At 42.6% G+C, this 17,494-nt stretch overlaps 1 protein-coding gene across 2 annotated transcripts in view; it reads right to left on the reverse strand.

Annotated features, from left to right (window-relative positions):
* POMGNT2 (protein O-linked mannose N-acetylglucosaminyltransferase 2 (beta 1,4-)) overlaps window positions 1-2,931 on the reverse strand; it is a 53,182-nt gene extending 50,251 nt beyond the window's left edge. The window contains exons 1-2 of one of the 2 annotated variants that reach the window (XM_083188673.1): window positions 2,700-2,931; window positions 2,434-2,546 (exon numbers count right to left, since the gene is read on the reverse strand). The gene's annotated coding sequence lies outside the window, so the exon portion shown is untranslated. The remainder of the gene's footprint in view (window positions 1-2,433; window positions 2,547-2,699) is intronic. The other variant, XM_083188674.1, reaches the window with a different exon arrangement.
* Between the last annotated feature and the right edge of the window lie 14,563 nt (window positions 2,932-17,494).

The following is a 17,494-nucleotide window of genomic DNA, read 5'->3' on the forward strand; positions in this document are numbered from 1 at the left end:
TGTCTTTACCATGTTTTTAGAATATGTCGCATTTTAGTGAGACATTTTATCATATATCTCTATGGGTTATATCGCCCCTGCTGCCACCAGTCCAGATGGCGCCTTTGGGCGTTGGCAGTTCACATATCCTGTAATGCAAAACTTTTTTTCATGTCTCCGTATGGTCTCTCGTTGCTATTATCATATCGACTGTATTTTACTGTATGTATACCCTATGGATGTCGATTTACCAACTATGCGGGATCTGATGTTTGTGCTTGTTACATTTATTGTCCACGTATGGGGGGGGGGGGGGGGGGGAATATGCTTGTTATATCTCAAAAATGTCAATAAAAATCATTGAATTTAAAAAAAAAAGTTCAGTATTTGCTATTTGCCCAAAAGAAACATAATGAAAAAAGTAAAAAACATTGAAAGATCAGCTCATTTCATTAAAAGAAATCTCAAAGAAGAAGAAAGACCACAAGCTATATCAAGTAACAGGAACTAGGGTTTACTGAATAATTCATCACAGCAATGTGAAGCCATTATTTTCTTGTAGCAACTAGCTGGAAAGCATTAAGACATTAACAAATACTATGCAGGGGTTGAAGTGGGGGGAGGGGCGGGGTTGAACTGAGTTGAGGAGGTAGAACTAGTTCAACCTCCACCTTGGCGCTGCACAGTAATTCTAACAGAAGGCATTATAGTTTGCAGTGGGTTCCAAAAACCCTACCACTGGCCCTGTCTCTGCTTAATGGGGGAAGAGGAGAGGGGGTACTTAGTGAGGGAAATGAATGACGGCAGTGTAATTCATGTGCCAATGTAAAGTGGCATTCTTATGCTGCCACCCTTGTGTCCAGCTAGCAGCAAAATCTGTCATCTGGAATACAACATCTCGAACTTGTGCCAAAACTTTGTTCTCAATATGCTTCATGTGCTTTCTCTGCAGGGCAATAACAGATCGCATCATCTGCTAACGCCTCAAAAACTCCAATCACTGTGTAGAAGCATTACCCGAGTCACTTAACCTGGGTAGCGTCCATTTCCACGGACATTTATCCCTGGTTCAACTCGGATTTAACCCAGCTTAAGAGCTGGGTACGATTGCCAGTTTAATTGACCCAGTTAATTTATTTGGGAACCGTTTCCACTGTGATCCAACCTGAGTAGACCCAGAAATAAACCAAGTTATTTGGGCAGTGGAAAATGTGTATGAGTGTGCATACACATGTTGTAAAACACTACAACTAATTTAGTGTTTTGTTCATAATTGCCTATAAATGTATCAACATATTTTCTTAATTAAAATTGAGTTCCATTTAAAGATCTTAGCATTCAGTATTTTCTACATCACGGTCATTCCAATTAGATTAGCCACAGGAGTCTGAGTAATACCCCTTTCACACCAGCCACCCGGCAATTACCTGGCTTTTTTCAGTGCCGGGTCATTTTGCCATGTGTAGCCTGACCCCAATTCACACCACCCGCAAATTACCGGGTTAAAGCTTTTCAACTCGGGAATTTGCTGAAAAACCCAGGTTTTTCTGTGGTGTGAAAGGGTCAACACAGGTCTTAATTCCCGGCACTCCTGGTCAAGAGCAGAGTCGGAGTGCCGGGATTTAAGACCCGTGTTGACCCTTTCACACCAAAAAAAACAGGGTTTTCAGCAAATTTCCGGGTTGAAAATCTTTAACCCGGTAATTTGCTTCTGGTGTGAAAGGGGTTTAAGTTGGCTATATGTCCCCATATGCCCTAACTCTGGACTGGCAGACTTTTGCTCACAGTTACATGGGGCTGCGTACAAAGAAACTGTGAATCTGGTGGAGACAGGCAACACAAGGTGCTATTCCTAGCGTTTTCAAACTGTTGCAATGACAACTCACTCCCTTTGGTGCTAATTGACTTTTCCCCAAGGCTGCAATTCTGAAACGATTTCGCAAACCTTTCACATAAATACAACCCTTCTACAGGTGCACAGACACAATTATTATCAAACACATGTTTGTCTGTGCAGTGTTCAGAGTGCTGCATAATATGATTCCCTATTAGCAGTCCTTGATAAGGATATTGATAAGCTTTTTCCCTATCTTGGAGGCCTGCCACAGTACAGTGTGTTACATCTAACACTATGCGATAGAGGGGCTTCATACAGTATGCATTCAGTGCTCACTTTAAACATATCCACTCCCTAATAAAGGAGTTGCAGTAATTATTATTAATAATAATATTAAGTATAACAGAACAAGCAAATGATAAATCACAGATGATAAGATAAATGATCAGCTTATCTGTTTGGTAAATCATTATTATGCTTTCTAAAGAAACATAAAGGAAGATGCAGTACACGATGAGGCATCATTAAAATATATATACCAATAAGGTTTTCTATGATTTGGTTAAATGAAATTATGAGTCATATTACAATGATTAAAAGCCATCATTAACACTCACCATACGAACATGCTGTCTATGATTCCGGTTCAGCTGCAGGCTTGTGATTCTGAGGCTGCTGAGAACTGGAGATCACCACTTCAGTCGAAGCATACAGCAGATAGCTCACATTGCTAAGAATAGATTTGGGAAAACAAAAGACATTGTTATTTGGAGTTCCCTCGTCTTCCCGTCTGCAAAGTAAAAATGGATGTAGAGGGATCTCATGGATGCCTGGTGAATAATAAACAAATGTCAGCAAGCCTGTTTCATTCATGTGATAATACCTGTTTTCTGTGCACCATCTGAAGACTGAGCTGTCATTTGCTGCTCTCCCCCTTTTCAGTTCTGAGCATGCTCTGTCTGTCGCTAATGTTCTATTGCTCTAGCTGGCTCACCTCAATTTGTTATCTTCCCAGAGGTCAGCGTTGCATGCAGGATGATTTGCTGCAGTGCTTCTCAAAATCCCCACAGGGCCGGAAAGGACCAGGAGACACCATACTGTATGTAGAGCTGTAGAGTATAGCGCAGCTGAAGAAGGGGGCTGTGCTTACATGTATACTGTTTAAATACTGTTTAAAGCTATAATACATAATTGTTCATATTTTGAGAAGGTATAACCTGCAAACCAAACTATAGGTTATATTTAATAAGCAATTGATTGTCAAAACTTAGAATTTTTGAAGATTTTTCCTGCCATATTTAAAATGGCAATGATAGTACAGGCAAATATTAAATACTATTGCCCTTTTAAATCAGGCAGGGGAGATCATCAAAAATCAAAGCGTCGTCAAATCCATTGCTTAGTAAATATACCCTTGTATTACAAAAGAATATACACGTTCATTATAAATAGAACAGCCAATTGCTGCACCAAACATTATTAACCCCTTCCTGACAGAGCCAGTTTTTGCGTTCCTGACAGAGCCCTTTTTTTCAAATCTGACATGTCTCACTTAAGTGGGGATAACTTTTTTTTGCTTTTACTTATCCCAGTGATTTTTAGATTGTTTTTTCGTGACACATTGTACTTCAAATTAGTGGTAAATTTGGGTCGATACAGTCTGTGTTTTTTTGTGAAAAATACCAAAATGTCGTAAAAAAATGGAAAATTTAGCAATTTGCAAAATGTTAAATTTTCTGCTTGTGAGACAAATAATCATACCACTCAAAATAGTTAATAACTAACATAGACCATATGTCTACTTTATGTTGACATCATTATTTCAACTTCCTTTTAATTTTTTTGGACACTAGGAGGCTTACAATATGAATAGCAAATTCTCAAATTTTCAAGAAAATTTCAAACACTGATTTTTTTAGGGACCAGTTCAGTTCTGATGTGACTTTGAGGGACTTGTATGTGAGACACCCCCATAAATGATACCATTTCAAAAACTGCACCCCTCACAGTATTCAAAACAGCATTTTGGAAGTTTGTTAACCCTTTAGGTGTTTCACAGGAATTAAAACAAAGTGTAGGTGAAATTTTAAAATTTCATTTTTTTTGCAGATTTGCAATTTGAATACATTTTTCTAAGGAACACAGTACATTTTACTAGAGAAATGTGACTAAAAATTGATTCCCCCAATTCTTTTGTTTTCATAAATATCCTATATGTGGCCCTAGTGTGCACGTTGACCAAACCACAGGCTTCATAATAGAAGGAGCACCTACTTGATTTTGGAGCCTCCTTTTTATGAGATTATTTTTTAGGCACCATGTAGGTTTCTAGGCATAAGATGCTAAAAGTTAGGAACCCCCCCACAAGTGACCCCATTTTGCAAAGTACACCCCTCAGGGAATTCATCTAGGGGTATAGTGTACATTTCAAACCCCCAGGGGTTTCACCAATTTTGATACAAGTGGGCAGTGAAAATGAAAAATTACATTTTTTTACACAAAAATGCAGTTCTGGCTCAAAATTTTTCATTTTCAGAAGGTATGAAGGAGAAAAAGCACCCCAAAATATGTGCCCCAATTTCTCCCGAGTACGGCAATGCCTCACATGTGACCAAAAAATACCAGTTGGGTGCATGGCAGGACTCAGAAGGGAAGGAGTGATTTTTGGATTTTGCAGCTCAGATTCTGGTGGAATTTTGGTGGGTGCTATGTCGCATTAGCAAGACCCCCCAAGCACCAATACAGTGGAACCCCCCCACAAGTGACCCCATTTTGCAAACTACACCCCTCAGGGAATTCATCTAGGGGTATAGTGTACATTTCAAACCCCCAGGGGTTTCACCAATTTTGATACAACTGGGCAGTAAAAATGAAAAATTACATTTTTTTACACAAAAATGCAGTTCTGGCTCAAAATTTTTCATTTTCAGAAGGTATGAAGGAGAAAAAGCACCCCAAAATCTGTGCCCCAATTTCTCCCGAGTACGGCAATGCCTCACATGTGACCAAAAAATACCAGTTGGGTGCATGGCAGGACTCAGAAGGGAAGGAGTGATTTTTGGATTTTGCAGCACAGATTTTGGTGGAATGAATGGTGGGTGCTATGTTGCACCAATACAGTGGAACCCCCCCACAAGTCACCCCATTTTGCAAAGTACACCCCTCAGGGAATTCATCTAGGGGTATAGTGTACATTTCAAACCCCCAGGGGTTTCACCAATTTTGATACAAGTGGGCAGTGAAAATGAAAAATTAAATTTTTTTACACAAAAATGCAGTTCTGGCTCAAAATTTTTCATTTTCAGAAGGTATGAAGGAGAAAAAGCACCCCAAAATCTGTGCCCCAATTTCTCCCGAGTACGGCAATGCCTCACATGTGACCAAAAAATACCAGTTGGGTGCATGGCAGGACTCAGAAGGGAAGGAGTGATTTTTGGATTTTGCAGCTCAGATTCTGGTGGAATTTTGGTGGGTGCTATGTCGCATTAGCAAGACCCCCCAAGCACCAATACAGTGGAACCCCCCCACAAGTGACCCCATTTTGCAAACTACACCCCTCAGGGAATTCATCTAGGGGTATAGTGTACATTTCAAACCCCCAGGGGTTTCACCAATTTTGATACAAGTGGGCAGTGAAAATGAAAAATTACATTTTTTTACACAAAAATGCAGTTCTGGCTCAAAATTTTTCATTTTCAGAAGGTATGAAGGAGAAAAAGCACCCCAAAATCTGTGCCCCAATTTCTCCCGAGTACGGCAATGCCTCACATGTGACCAAAAAATACCAGTTGGGTGCATGGCAGGACTCAGAAGGGAAGGAGTGATTTTTGGATTTTGCAGCTCAGATTCTGGTGGAATTTTGGTGGGTGCTATGTCGCATTAGCAAGACCCCCCAAGCACCAATACAGTGGAACCCCCCCACAAGTGACCCCATTTTGCAAACTACACCCCTCAGGGAATTCATCTAGGGGTATAGTGTACATTTCAAACCCCCAGGGGTTTCACCAATTTTGATACAACTGGGCAGTGAAAATGAAAAATTACATTTTTTTACACAAAAATGCAGTTCTGGCTCAAAATTTTTCATTTTCAGAAGGTATGAAGGAGAAAAAGCACCCCAAAATATGTGCCCCAATTTCTCCCGAGTACGGCAATGCCTCACATGTGACCATAAAATACCAGTTGGGTGCATGGCAGGACTCAGAAGGGAAGGAGTGATTTTTGGATTTTGCAGCTCAGATTCTGGTGGAATTTTGGTGGGTGCTATGTCGCATTAGCAAGACCCCCCAAGCACCAATACAGTGGAACCCCCCCACAAGTGACCCCATTTTGCAAACTACACCCCTCAGGGAATTCATCTAGGGGTATAGTGTACATTTCAAACCCCCAGGGGTTTCACCAATTTTGATACAACTGGGCAGTAAAAATGAAAAATTACATTTTTTTACACAAAAATGCAGTTCTGGCTCAAAATTTTTCATTTTCAGAAGGTATGAAGGAGAAAAAGCACCCCAAAATATGTGCCCCAATTTCTCCCGAGTACGGCAATGCCTCACATGTGACCAAAAAATACTAGTTGGGTGCATGGCAGGACTCAGAAGGGAAGGAGTGATTTTTGGATTTTGCAGCACAGATTTTGGTGGAATGAATGGTGGGTGCTATGTTGCACCAATACAGTGGAACCCCCCCACAAGTCACCCCATTTTGCAAAGTACACCCCTCAGGGAATTCATCTAGGGGTATAGTGTACATTTCAAACCCCCAGGGGTTTCACCAATTTTGATACAAGTGGGCAGTGAAAATGAAAAATTACATTTTTTTACACAAAAATGCAGTTCTGGCTCAAAATTTTTCATTTTCAGAAGGTATGAAGGAGAAAAAGCACCCCAAAATATGTGCCCCAATTTCTCCCGAGTACGGCAATGCCTCACATGTGACCAAAAAATACCAGTTGGGTGCATGGCAGGACTCAGAAGGGAAGGAGTGATTTTTGGATTTTGCAGCTCAGATTCTGGTGGAATTTTGGTGGGTGCTATGTCGCATTAGCAAGACCCCCCAAGCACCAATACAGTGGAACCCCCCCACAAGTGACCCCATTTTGCAAACTACACCCCTCAGGGAATTCATCTAGGGGTATAGTGTACATTTCAAACCCCCAGGGGTTTCACCAATTTTGATACAACTGGGCAGTGAAAATGAAAAATTACATTTTTTTACACAAAAATGCAGTTCTGGCTCAAAATTTTTCATTTTCAGAAGGTATGAAGGAGAAAAAGCACCCCAAAATATGTGCCCCAATTTCTCCCGAGTACGGCAATGCCTCACATGTGACCATAAAATACCAGTTGGGTGCATGGCAGGACTCAGAAGGGAAGGAGTGATTTTTGGATTTTGCAGCTCAGATTCTGGTGGAATTTTGGTGGGTGCTATGTCGCATTAGCAAGACCCCCCAAGCACCAATACAGTGGAACCCCCCCACAAGTGACCCCATTTTGCAAACTACACCCCTCAGGGAATTCATCTAGGGGTATAGTGTACATTTCAAACCCCCAGGGGTTTCACCAATTTTGATACAACTGGGCAGTGAAAATGAAAAATTACATTTTTTTACACAAAAATGCAGTTCTGGCTCAAAATTTTTCATTTTCAGAAGGTATGAAGGAGAAAAAGCACCCCAAAATATGTGCCCCAATTTCTCCCGAGTACGGCAATGCCTCACATGTGACCGAAAAATACCAGTTGGGTGCATGGCAGGACTCAGAAGGGAAGGAGTGATTTTTGGATTTTGCAGCACAGATTTTGGTGGAATGTTGGTGGGTGCTATGTTGCACCAATACAGTGGAACCCCCCCACAAGTCACCCCATTTTGCAAACTACACCCCTCAGGGAATTGATCTAGGGGTATAGTGTACATTTCAAACCCCCAGGGGTTTCACCAATTTTGATACAAGTGGGCAGTGAAAATGAAAAATTACATTTTTTTACACAAAAATGCAGTTCTGGCTCAAAATTTTTCATTTTCAGAAGGAATGAAGGAGACAAAGCACCCCAAAATGTGCCCCAATTTCTCCCTAGTACGGCAATGCCTCATGTGTGACCAAAAAGTGGCAGGACTCAGAAGGGAAGGAGTGATATTTGGATTTTGCAGCACAAATTCTGGTGGAATGATGGTGGGTGCTATGTCGCATTAGCAAGACCCCCAAAGCACCAATACAGTGGAACCCCCCCACAAGTGACCCCATTTTGCAAACTACACCCCTCAGGGAATTCATCTAGGGGTATAGTGTACATTTCAAACCCCCAGGGGTTTCACCAATTTTGATACAAGTGGGCAGTGAAAATGAAAAATTAAATTTTTTTACACAAAAATGCAGTTCTGGCTCAAAATTTTTCATTTTCAGAAGGTATGAAGGAGAAAAAGCACCCCAAAATCTGTGCCCCAATTTCTCCCGAGTATGGCAATGCCTCATATGTGACCAAAAAATACCAGTTGGGTGCATGGCAGGACTCAGAAGGTAAGGAGTGATTTTTGGATTTTGCAGCTCAGATTCTGGTGGAATGTTGGTGGGTGCTATGTGGCATTAGCAAGACCCCCGAAGCACGGTGAAATGATGAACCTAATAATCCATAGATGTGTGGTATATTTTAAAACACTCCTTTATACATAGGCCGGGTTTGTCGGGGCAAGTTTCACAGTGGAAAATAGTTTCCTTTCTTATTCCCTTTTTATAGCAAACTTTGCACCTTTTTTGTGTCCTGCCCTTTCTTGCAGTGGAGGGGATTTCGTTCGGAAAATGCTGCCCTGGTACAATACGGGGGCCAGTACTAGAAGTACTGGGGCCCTCTGCCTGCTGGTTCCCAAATACTAGGCCCTTTATGACTTCCTCTTGAAAGTGCATAAATGTCCCCCTCTGGCCGGTAGAACGGAATAGCACGTAAGCGTTATACAGTGCCATCTGGATGATATACACGGCCAGCTTCTTGTACCAGATTTTTGTTTTCCGCAGGGCACTGTATGGCTTCAGTACCTGATCTGAAAGATCCACTCCGCCCATGTACCTATTGTAATCCAGGATACAATTAGGTTTTGAGGTGTGGGTACTGGTACCTCGTACAGGGACGGAGGTGGTACTGTCTCCGTGAATTGTTGTCAGTATAAGGACATCCCTCTTGTCCTTATATTTGACCAACAACATATTTTCGGTGCATATTCCCCTGCTTTCACCCCTTCTCATTACTTGGGCAATGTGCGTTTTTGGGAGGCCTCTTTGGTTCTTGCGCACAGTACCGCAAGCTGCTGTACCTCTTGAACCAAGGGCCTTAAACAGGGGGATGCTAGTGTAAAAGTTATCCACATAGAGGTGATAACCTTTATCCAGGAAGGGGTGCACTAAATCCCAGACAATTTTTCCACTAACACCTACGAGGGAGGGGGGGCATTCTGGCGGTTCAATTCTTGAATCCTTCCCTTCATATACCCTAAACCTGTGAGTGTACCCTGAGGTGCTTTCACACAGCTTATACATTTTTATGCCATACCTTGCCCTCTTACTGGGAAGGTACTGGCGGAATTTAACCCTTCCTTTAAAATGTATAAGGGACTCGTCTATGCAAATGAATTTATCTGGGATGTACATGTCTTAAAATTTGGCACTGAAATGATCAATGACCGGCCTGACTTTGAATAGCCGGTCAAAGGTGGGATCATCTCTGGGTGGGCACTGTGCATTATCGTTGTAATGCAAAAATTTAAGGATTGTCTCAAATCGAGCCCGGGGCATGGCCATACGGTAAAATGGGGTGCTGTACAGAACATCTGTACTCCAATATTGCCTAATTTCTGGCTTTTTTACTATGCCCATATGAAACACCAGACCCCAAAACGTCATCATCTCTACTGCATCTACAGGGGTCCACCTAGCAAATGATGACGTGGGGTTTTGAGCAATAAACTGCTGGGCATATAAATTAGTTTGGTCCACCATTAAATTTATAAAATCATCAGAGAAAAATAATTTGAAAAAGTCAATTTCTCTGAGACCTGTGGAATCAAATTGGATTCCTGGCATGGCCAAAAACTCAGGAACCTGGGGCTCAAAATTGTCTGGTGGTGGGGTCCATACGAGATCAATTATTGGGGGGGGGGGTCTCAGCTGCTCTACGGGGGCGTCTTTGAGGGGGTCCCTCATCACCAGAGGAGGAAGAGGAGCTTAAGGCGAATCCTTCAAATTCCCCGCTTGCATCACTGGCTGTGTCAGAGTCAGAAGCAAGCATGGCATATGCCTCCTCCACTGAATACATTCTTCTGGATGACTGGGATGACATTTGGGATGACATTTGGGATGCCATTTTTATTTTTGTGTTACTGGTAGTGAAATGTTTCAACACGTGTATAGTGTAGGGGGGGGTACAAACTTTATTTCAACCAGGGGGGTATGTAGTGTGTAGTGTGTATGTAGTGCAGAAAAAAAAAAATACTTTATACAACAACAAAAAATGAAGGGGTTAAAAAAAAAAAAAAATTGAAGGGGTTAAAAAAAAAAAAAAAAAGGTCCTGCGCCAAAAATTGAGCACAGATGTTGGTCAGTAACGTCCGTCACTGAACAGCGCTCAAAGGCAACAGGAATTTGATCAAAAAAAAAAAAAAAATAGATCAACCCTGTGCCGAAAAAGATGATCAGTGATGTACGTCACTGATCAGCGCACAGCGGCCACAGGACACCCCCAAAATCACAGTGTGTGTAAAAAAAAAATTAAAAAAAGACCCCACAGCACACACAAAAAAAAAAAAAGGTGATCAGTGATGCGACACTGATTACCAGTGAGGGGCAGCAGGTGCACAACCTTTGGTGCAACTGACAGTGCAACTGGCAGGTATATATAAAAAAAAAAAAACCTCTGCACCCCTAAAAAGTTGCTGATCACCTCAGATATAGTGATCAGCACAAAAGGCGGGGGCAGCAGACACAAAATTTAGCACTCTCTGTCACTCTCTCTCTCTATCTCTCTCTATCTCTCTCTATCTCTCTCTATCTCACTATCTATCACTCTATGACACTGCAGCAGCAGAACTGACAGTTATATATATGAAAAATAACCCCTGCACCCCCAAAAAGTTGCTGGGGGTGCACAAAAGGGGGGCAGCAGACAAAATATAGCAGTCTCTATCACTCTCTGTCACTATCTCTCTCTATCTCTCTATCTCTCACTATCTATCACTCTATGACACTGCAGCAGGTATATATATATATATAAAAAATACCCTGCGCCCCCAAAAAGTTGCTGATCAGTTAATTTATACTGATCAGCACAAAAGGGGGGGCAGCAGTCAGTTATATAAAAAAATATATAGCACGATCTGTCACTATCTCTCTATCTCTCTCTATCTCTCTCTCTCTATCTCTCTCTATCTCTCTATCTATAACTCTATTACACTGCAGCAGCACAAAATATAGCACTCTCTGTCACTAGGCCTCTCTATCTCTCTCTCTCTATCTCTCTCTCTCTCTAACTCGATGACACTGCAGCAGCACAACACAGCACAACACAGCACAGGATGTCACAAGATGAAGCAAGATCCCAAGCAGTGATCAGGTAAGTATTGAGCAAGGTTCTGGTCAGTAAATGGCGACAGCTGGGCACGGTGACCGCACTGCACGTTATTCCAGACCGGAATGGCGTCTGCAGTGTAGTCCCCGTTAGTTTAAACCCCCCTCCATGGCTGTGATTGGTCCGTCGGTCCGACGGACCAATCACGGCCTTTGGGGGCGGGCGGGGTGAGGTGGGGTGACACCAGTGTCACCCTTACACCCCGCGGTGATTGGTGCTGTACTTTACAGCACCAATCACCTCCGATCCCGTGTCACCGGCGAACGTTATTCGCCGGTGACACAGAAAACGCTGTAATTGGCTGTTCACACTGAACAGCCAATCACAGCGATCGCCGACGGGGGGGCGGCATCGCAGCCCCCCCTGGGCATGCAGGGACATGTCTGCTGTCAGGGACAGCAGACATCGTCCCTCTGTCACTGCGTCTCTAGACGCAGTGACAGTTAGAAGCCATGACGTATATATACGTCATGTGTCGGGAAGTACTTCCCGGCCATGACGTATATATACGTCAAATGTCGGGAAGGGGTTAAAATAAATAAATTTCCAACAATTAACTGTTTCTGACCGCCATTACTTATCATGCATTAGTGAGCACAATATTATTTGTTACATCATTTTCCAACAGATGGTCAAAAAGTTAATTATTCCCATCACTTTTTAATTATTGTTTCAATCAGAATTTCTACAGTGATGCCTAGAATTCAATTACAGGAAAGAACCATCTGGTTTGTCTCTAATCCTGTGTACTTAAGGTTCACAATTATTTAGTTTCTTGTGATAGCCACATCTTTCCTGGTCATTGTAACTTTGTGAGTGGATCATATAAAATAAAAAATATATATTTTGGGTGCAACAGGGAATATACCTTGCTTTTTTTGTACATCACATGTAATTACCCTATATGGGGGCCTGACTGTACCAATGATCTTGGCAGTGAGCTGCCTCTGATTCACAAACATCTGTGAACCAGAGACAGATTGTGAGTGCAGATAAGAAGGAGAAATCAGATGCAACCAATAGTAACAACCCCCCTAACACACACACACACACACACATATCCTTGCGTGCTGCTGGCTTGTTCTAAGTGCCACTAGCTGAGTCCTGTGGGAAAATATTACACTGCAGCACTGCTCCTGTCACTGCAGAGGAGCCAGCAAGTTTTCCTCACTTTCTATTGTGTGAGGAGACTGTGTGGGGTCATGAGGACTGAGTTTGAGAACCTTTACTCTAGAAGAAGCTTGACTGACAGACTTCCGAAAGAATATTGGAGAAAATGGCTGCAATTGCTTTTGGGAAAACAACGGGTGTTACAAATTTCCTTTTATATATTTATTAACATTTTCTTATATAGCAGCGATAATACACAACTGGGTAATAAGAATAATAGAGGTAGGAAAGCCCTGTTCGTAAGCTTACACAGAAACATAGCATTTGACAGCAGATAAGTACTATTTGGCTCATCTAGGCCCTTATTCTGATCGGTGCGGTAATATCCGCGTGCGTTCGTGCCGCCGATGTTTTGTGTCTGCGCATGTGCAGAGGCGTCTCTGCGCATGTGCGAGCTGGGCGTACGGCCAAATCCCGCATGAAATGTGAACACTCCGAACAGGGGGTGGAGAGGGGCGTGAAGGGCTATTTGGGCTCATTACCATATGCATACGCCCCGCGTTTCATGGGCGTTCCCATGTAAATGCTGGGCGTACGTATGGTAATGCGGCCGTGACGCACGTGTAGGGGGCGGACATATGACATCGCCGGATGTCAGCTGCCCGCCCAGATCCCTGCTTTTGCACGGAGAAATGCCCGTGTGGTCTGAGGTTGCGGGAGCTGGTGGAGCACTCGGTCCTGCATTCGATGGTCTGCGACCATCGAATGATGGGGGAGGTTCCCTGAGATGGAGGAGGCGTATTCCGTGAAAAATACACGTGCGGTCCGTTCGGCCAGCTTCTTACCGCGTACGGATGGAGTTGGCGATCCGTATGGAAGGCGGGGTTTCGCACGCACAGTCCTGGCCGCATAATCGGATCCGGCCGCACCGATCAGAATGAGGGCCCTAGTCTGCCCCTTTTTTAACCATATATTTACCTCAAACCTTATTTAACCTTATTTCTTTGTAAGGACATCCCTATGTCTATCCCATGCATGTTTAAATTGCTCTACTTTCTTATACCCCTTTTACACCAAAAACCCTGGTCCGACCCTGGTCTTTGAACGCTGGGGTTTCCAGGGTCTGACCCTGCTTTATACTGCATTTACACAGCACTTCGACCTGGGTCGGACCTGGGTCTGCACCATTTACACAGAACCTGGGTCAGCCCTGCCTTTCCTTGTTGATATATATATATATATATATATAAGTTCCTCGAGGTGGCACTCTGCAGTAAATGCTTGTAGCAATGGCTGTGTAATGATGTGGTCGTCAGACCAGGGTGCCTTCCGAGAGCAATCTACAAAAACTGCTCGTACATAGTATCCCCGGCGGCGGCACTCCCACAAATAAATAAACACACCAAGGCTGTGTGATTAAGCTTAATCACACAGCCTTGGTGTGTTTATTTATTTGTGGGAGTGCCGCCGCCGGGGATACTATATATATATATATATATCTATAGATATGTATAGATATATATCTATATATATCTATAGATATATATCTATAGATATATATATATATCTATAGATATATATCTACTGTTTGGTGCCGGGCACACCACCAAATAGGGTTGCTTGTCGGGTGCCTTCGTCAGGGTAACATATAGACGGGAGAAGGACGCAGCACTCCAGACGAAAACTTCAAAGAGCAAATAATTTTATTGTGCTCAGCAACGTTTCAATACAAGTATGTATTATCTTCAGCCTGAAGATAATACATACTTGTATTGAAACGTTGCTGAGCACAATAAAATTATTTGCTGTTTGAAGATTTCGTCTGGAGTGCTGCGTCCTTCTCCCGTCTAGATATATATCTATATATATATATATAGATATATATATAGTATCCCCGGCGGCGGCACTCCCACAAATAAATAAACACACCAAGGCTGTGTGATTAAGCTTAATCACACAGCCTTGGTGTGTTTATTTATTTGTGGGAGTGCCGCCGCCGGGGATACTATGTACGAGCAGTTTTTGTAGATTGCTCTCGGAAGGCACCCTGGTCTGACGACCACATCGTTACACAGCCATTGCTAAAACCACAAGCACCTTTGACCCACAATCCTTTAGTCCCTCCATCAAATCGTTTTCAAGGATGATGGACATGTCCTGCACTAAGACCAGTTCCAAAGGCTACCCTTACATCACCAGCGCAGAAAGATTGGCTCTTCGCAAACTTGGGGAACGAGATGACATCGTTATAAGAGGTGCCGATAAAGGCGGGTCCATAGTAATCCAGGACATCTCAGATTACAGAGCTGAATGTGACCGCCAATTATTGGACACCAGCACTTACCAACCCCTTGCGAGGGACCCTACCTCGCAATACCTGGAGGAACTGATCAAAATCTTGAGCAATGCGGTAGAGAAAGGTATTATTTCTAAGGAATGTAAAGAACGCCTATTAAAGACCACCCCGCATATACCGCTGTTTTATACATTGCCCAAGATCCACAAGGACACACAGAGACCTCCGGGGCGACCCATCATCTCAGCCAGGGGGTCTCTATGTGAGCCTTTGGCGATACTAATTGATTTTCATTTGCAGGCTTGTATCCAAAAGACTGACACCTACCTTAAGGATACTACCAGTCTATTACAAAAGCTGGATGCCATTTCCCAGGTCCCCGATGATTTGTTGTTAGTGTGTATAGATGTCAGTAACCTATATACCTGCATTCCCCATCAGGCAGGATTAAATGCAGTGCGGTCACTGATTACGGATAATTCCGAATACATTGGTCCAGATATTAATTTCTTTATAGAAATTCTGGAATTCACACTTACACACAACTACTTTATGCATGATAAAAAATTCTTCAATCAAAGCAAAGGGTGTGCCATGGGATCTGCAGCAGCACCTGTGTACGCCAATGCGTATATGTATAAGGTGGAAAAGGAATTGTTTTTTTCACAGACAGAGATACATCGATATATCCAATTATATCTTAGATATATCGATGATATATTGCTGTTTTGGACAGGACCACAGGACATACTCACTCAGTTACTGGAGGAACACAACGCATCTACCAGTCCGGTGAAACTTACCTATGTAGTTGATTCCCATATGGTTAATTTTTTGGACGTGCGGATCAGTATTGAACAGGGGCACATCAAAACGCAACTTTTTTCCAAACCCACCGATAGGAACAACATGCTCCATCATAGTAGTTTCCACCCCATTCACACCAAGGCCGGGCTTCCATACTCGCAATTTCTACGGGTATGCAGAATCAACAGCGATGTTACCACCCGCAATGCCCAACTGGAGGAGATGACCCTGAAATTTCAACAAAGGGGGTACCCCCTTGATGAACTCAGGAAGGCCAAGTCCAAAGCCGGTGCTAAGAGCCGGGAAGAGTTATTAAAGGACAAGGTTAAACCATCAGAAACTCTTAACACAATGACATGGGTCACTCAGTTTTCTACTCAAACCCCTGAAATTGTTTCTAAAGTGAAAACCTTATGGCCCATAGCCAACACTGACACTGAGTTAAAAAGCCTGTATCGGTCAAAGTTGATACCCAGCTACAAAAGAGGACCCAACATCCGTGATTTGGTGGTCAAAATGGATATCAGCAACAAACCGAAAACCAATACTGACCACTTCCTCACCAGGAAACCCGGATGTTATCGATGTCTGGGGTGTGCTACGTGTGGCTACCTGATCATAGGGGCTCAATTTCTGCACCCACACACGGGTACTCCATTAAAAATTAAATATCCCCTCACATGTAGCTCACGTTATGTGGTTTACTTGCTGTCTTGTCCATGTGAATTATATTACGTGGGCAAGACAGCAAGACAATTCAAAGAAAGAATGGCCCAACACAGGGCAGCAATCAAAGCGGCCCTTGTGTCGGGCACTAGCGAACAAGCTGTGGCACTCCATTTTGTGCAAGCAGGCCACAACATGTCACACTTACGTTATCGAATGATCGATCATGTGCCACCCCCCATTAGGGGGGGCGACAGAGATAAGATGCTCCTCAGACGTGAGTGTGAATGGATTTACAGGTTAAATACTGTCAATCCAGCAGGTTTAAATGAAGCCATCAACTACAATTGCTTTCTTTGAGTTCTTATCTAGACCTCTGCTGTCTCATGTTTGATATATATTGTGCTGTCTGCTCTTTCATGTTTTTTGCACTATTGTTTTCACTGTTTTTATCAATTATTGTTCATATATGCTGCACATAGACAGATAGTATCCATTTTCTTTACACATCACATATTCATCACATGCACCATTCATATACCATATATATATGTACAGGTTAATACCTGATTATATATTAATGGTTCTTGATTATTTTTTTACTCTCCCTGACTATACGTCATATCGTTTTTTTATATACCTTCTGTATATACCTTTTATATTCTTTATTTTTATTAGATCACAGGTGAATAATTGATATATGTAATAGTTATATTCATATCACGATGTATAACGTAACACTAGACACAGAGGCATGATTTATATTGCCTTTTTCATCATCATGTGTCAGATACAGACACAACTGATAGACACAAGATCGACACATTTTTTAGTCGACACATTAACTATTACTTTCTAATATTGTGCTGCACTCATCACATAGAGGCTTCACATTAAGTCTTGTCACAAGAATGGTAAAATATTTCATTATAATACACACAAGTGATGTACATTAGCAGTATGGATTGCTAGTGACACTGTCATTTTTATGGTCAATAAAGTTTTCTTCTATTCATGCACAGGTCTCGCCCACCTCTGGTGTGCGTTCCACCAACCGGGAACGCGTCACTTCCGGGTCCTGATCCGGAAGCTGGAGCGGCAAACGGGACGGAGAACCGCCAGAAGGAGGGGGGAGTCTACTTTGCCGGTATGTATATAATGCACTTATTGTTTGTTTGAGGCAATTATCC

The sequence above is a fragment of the Crinia signifera genome, chromosome 5 (genome assembly GCF_055691185.1).
Source record: "Crinia signifera chromosome 5, ASM5569118v1, whole genome shotgun sequence".
Lineage (NCBI taxonomy): Eukaryota > Metazoa > Chordata > Amphibia > Anura > Myobatrachidae > Crinia > Crinia signifera.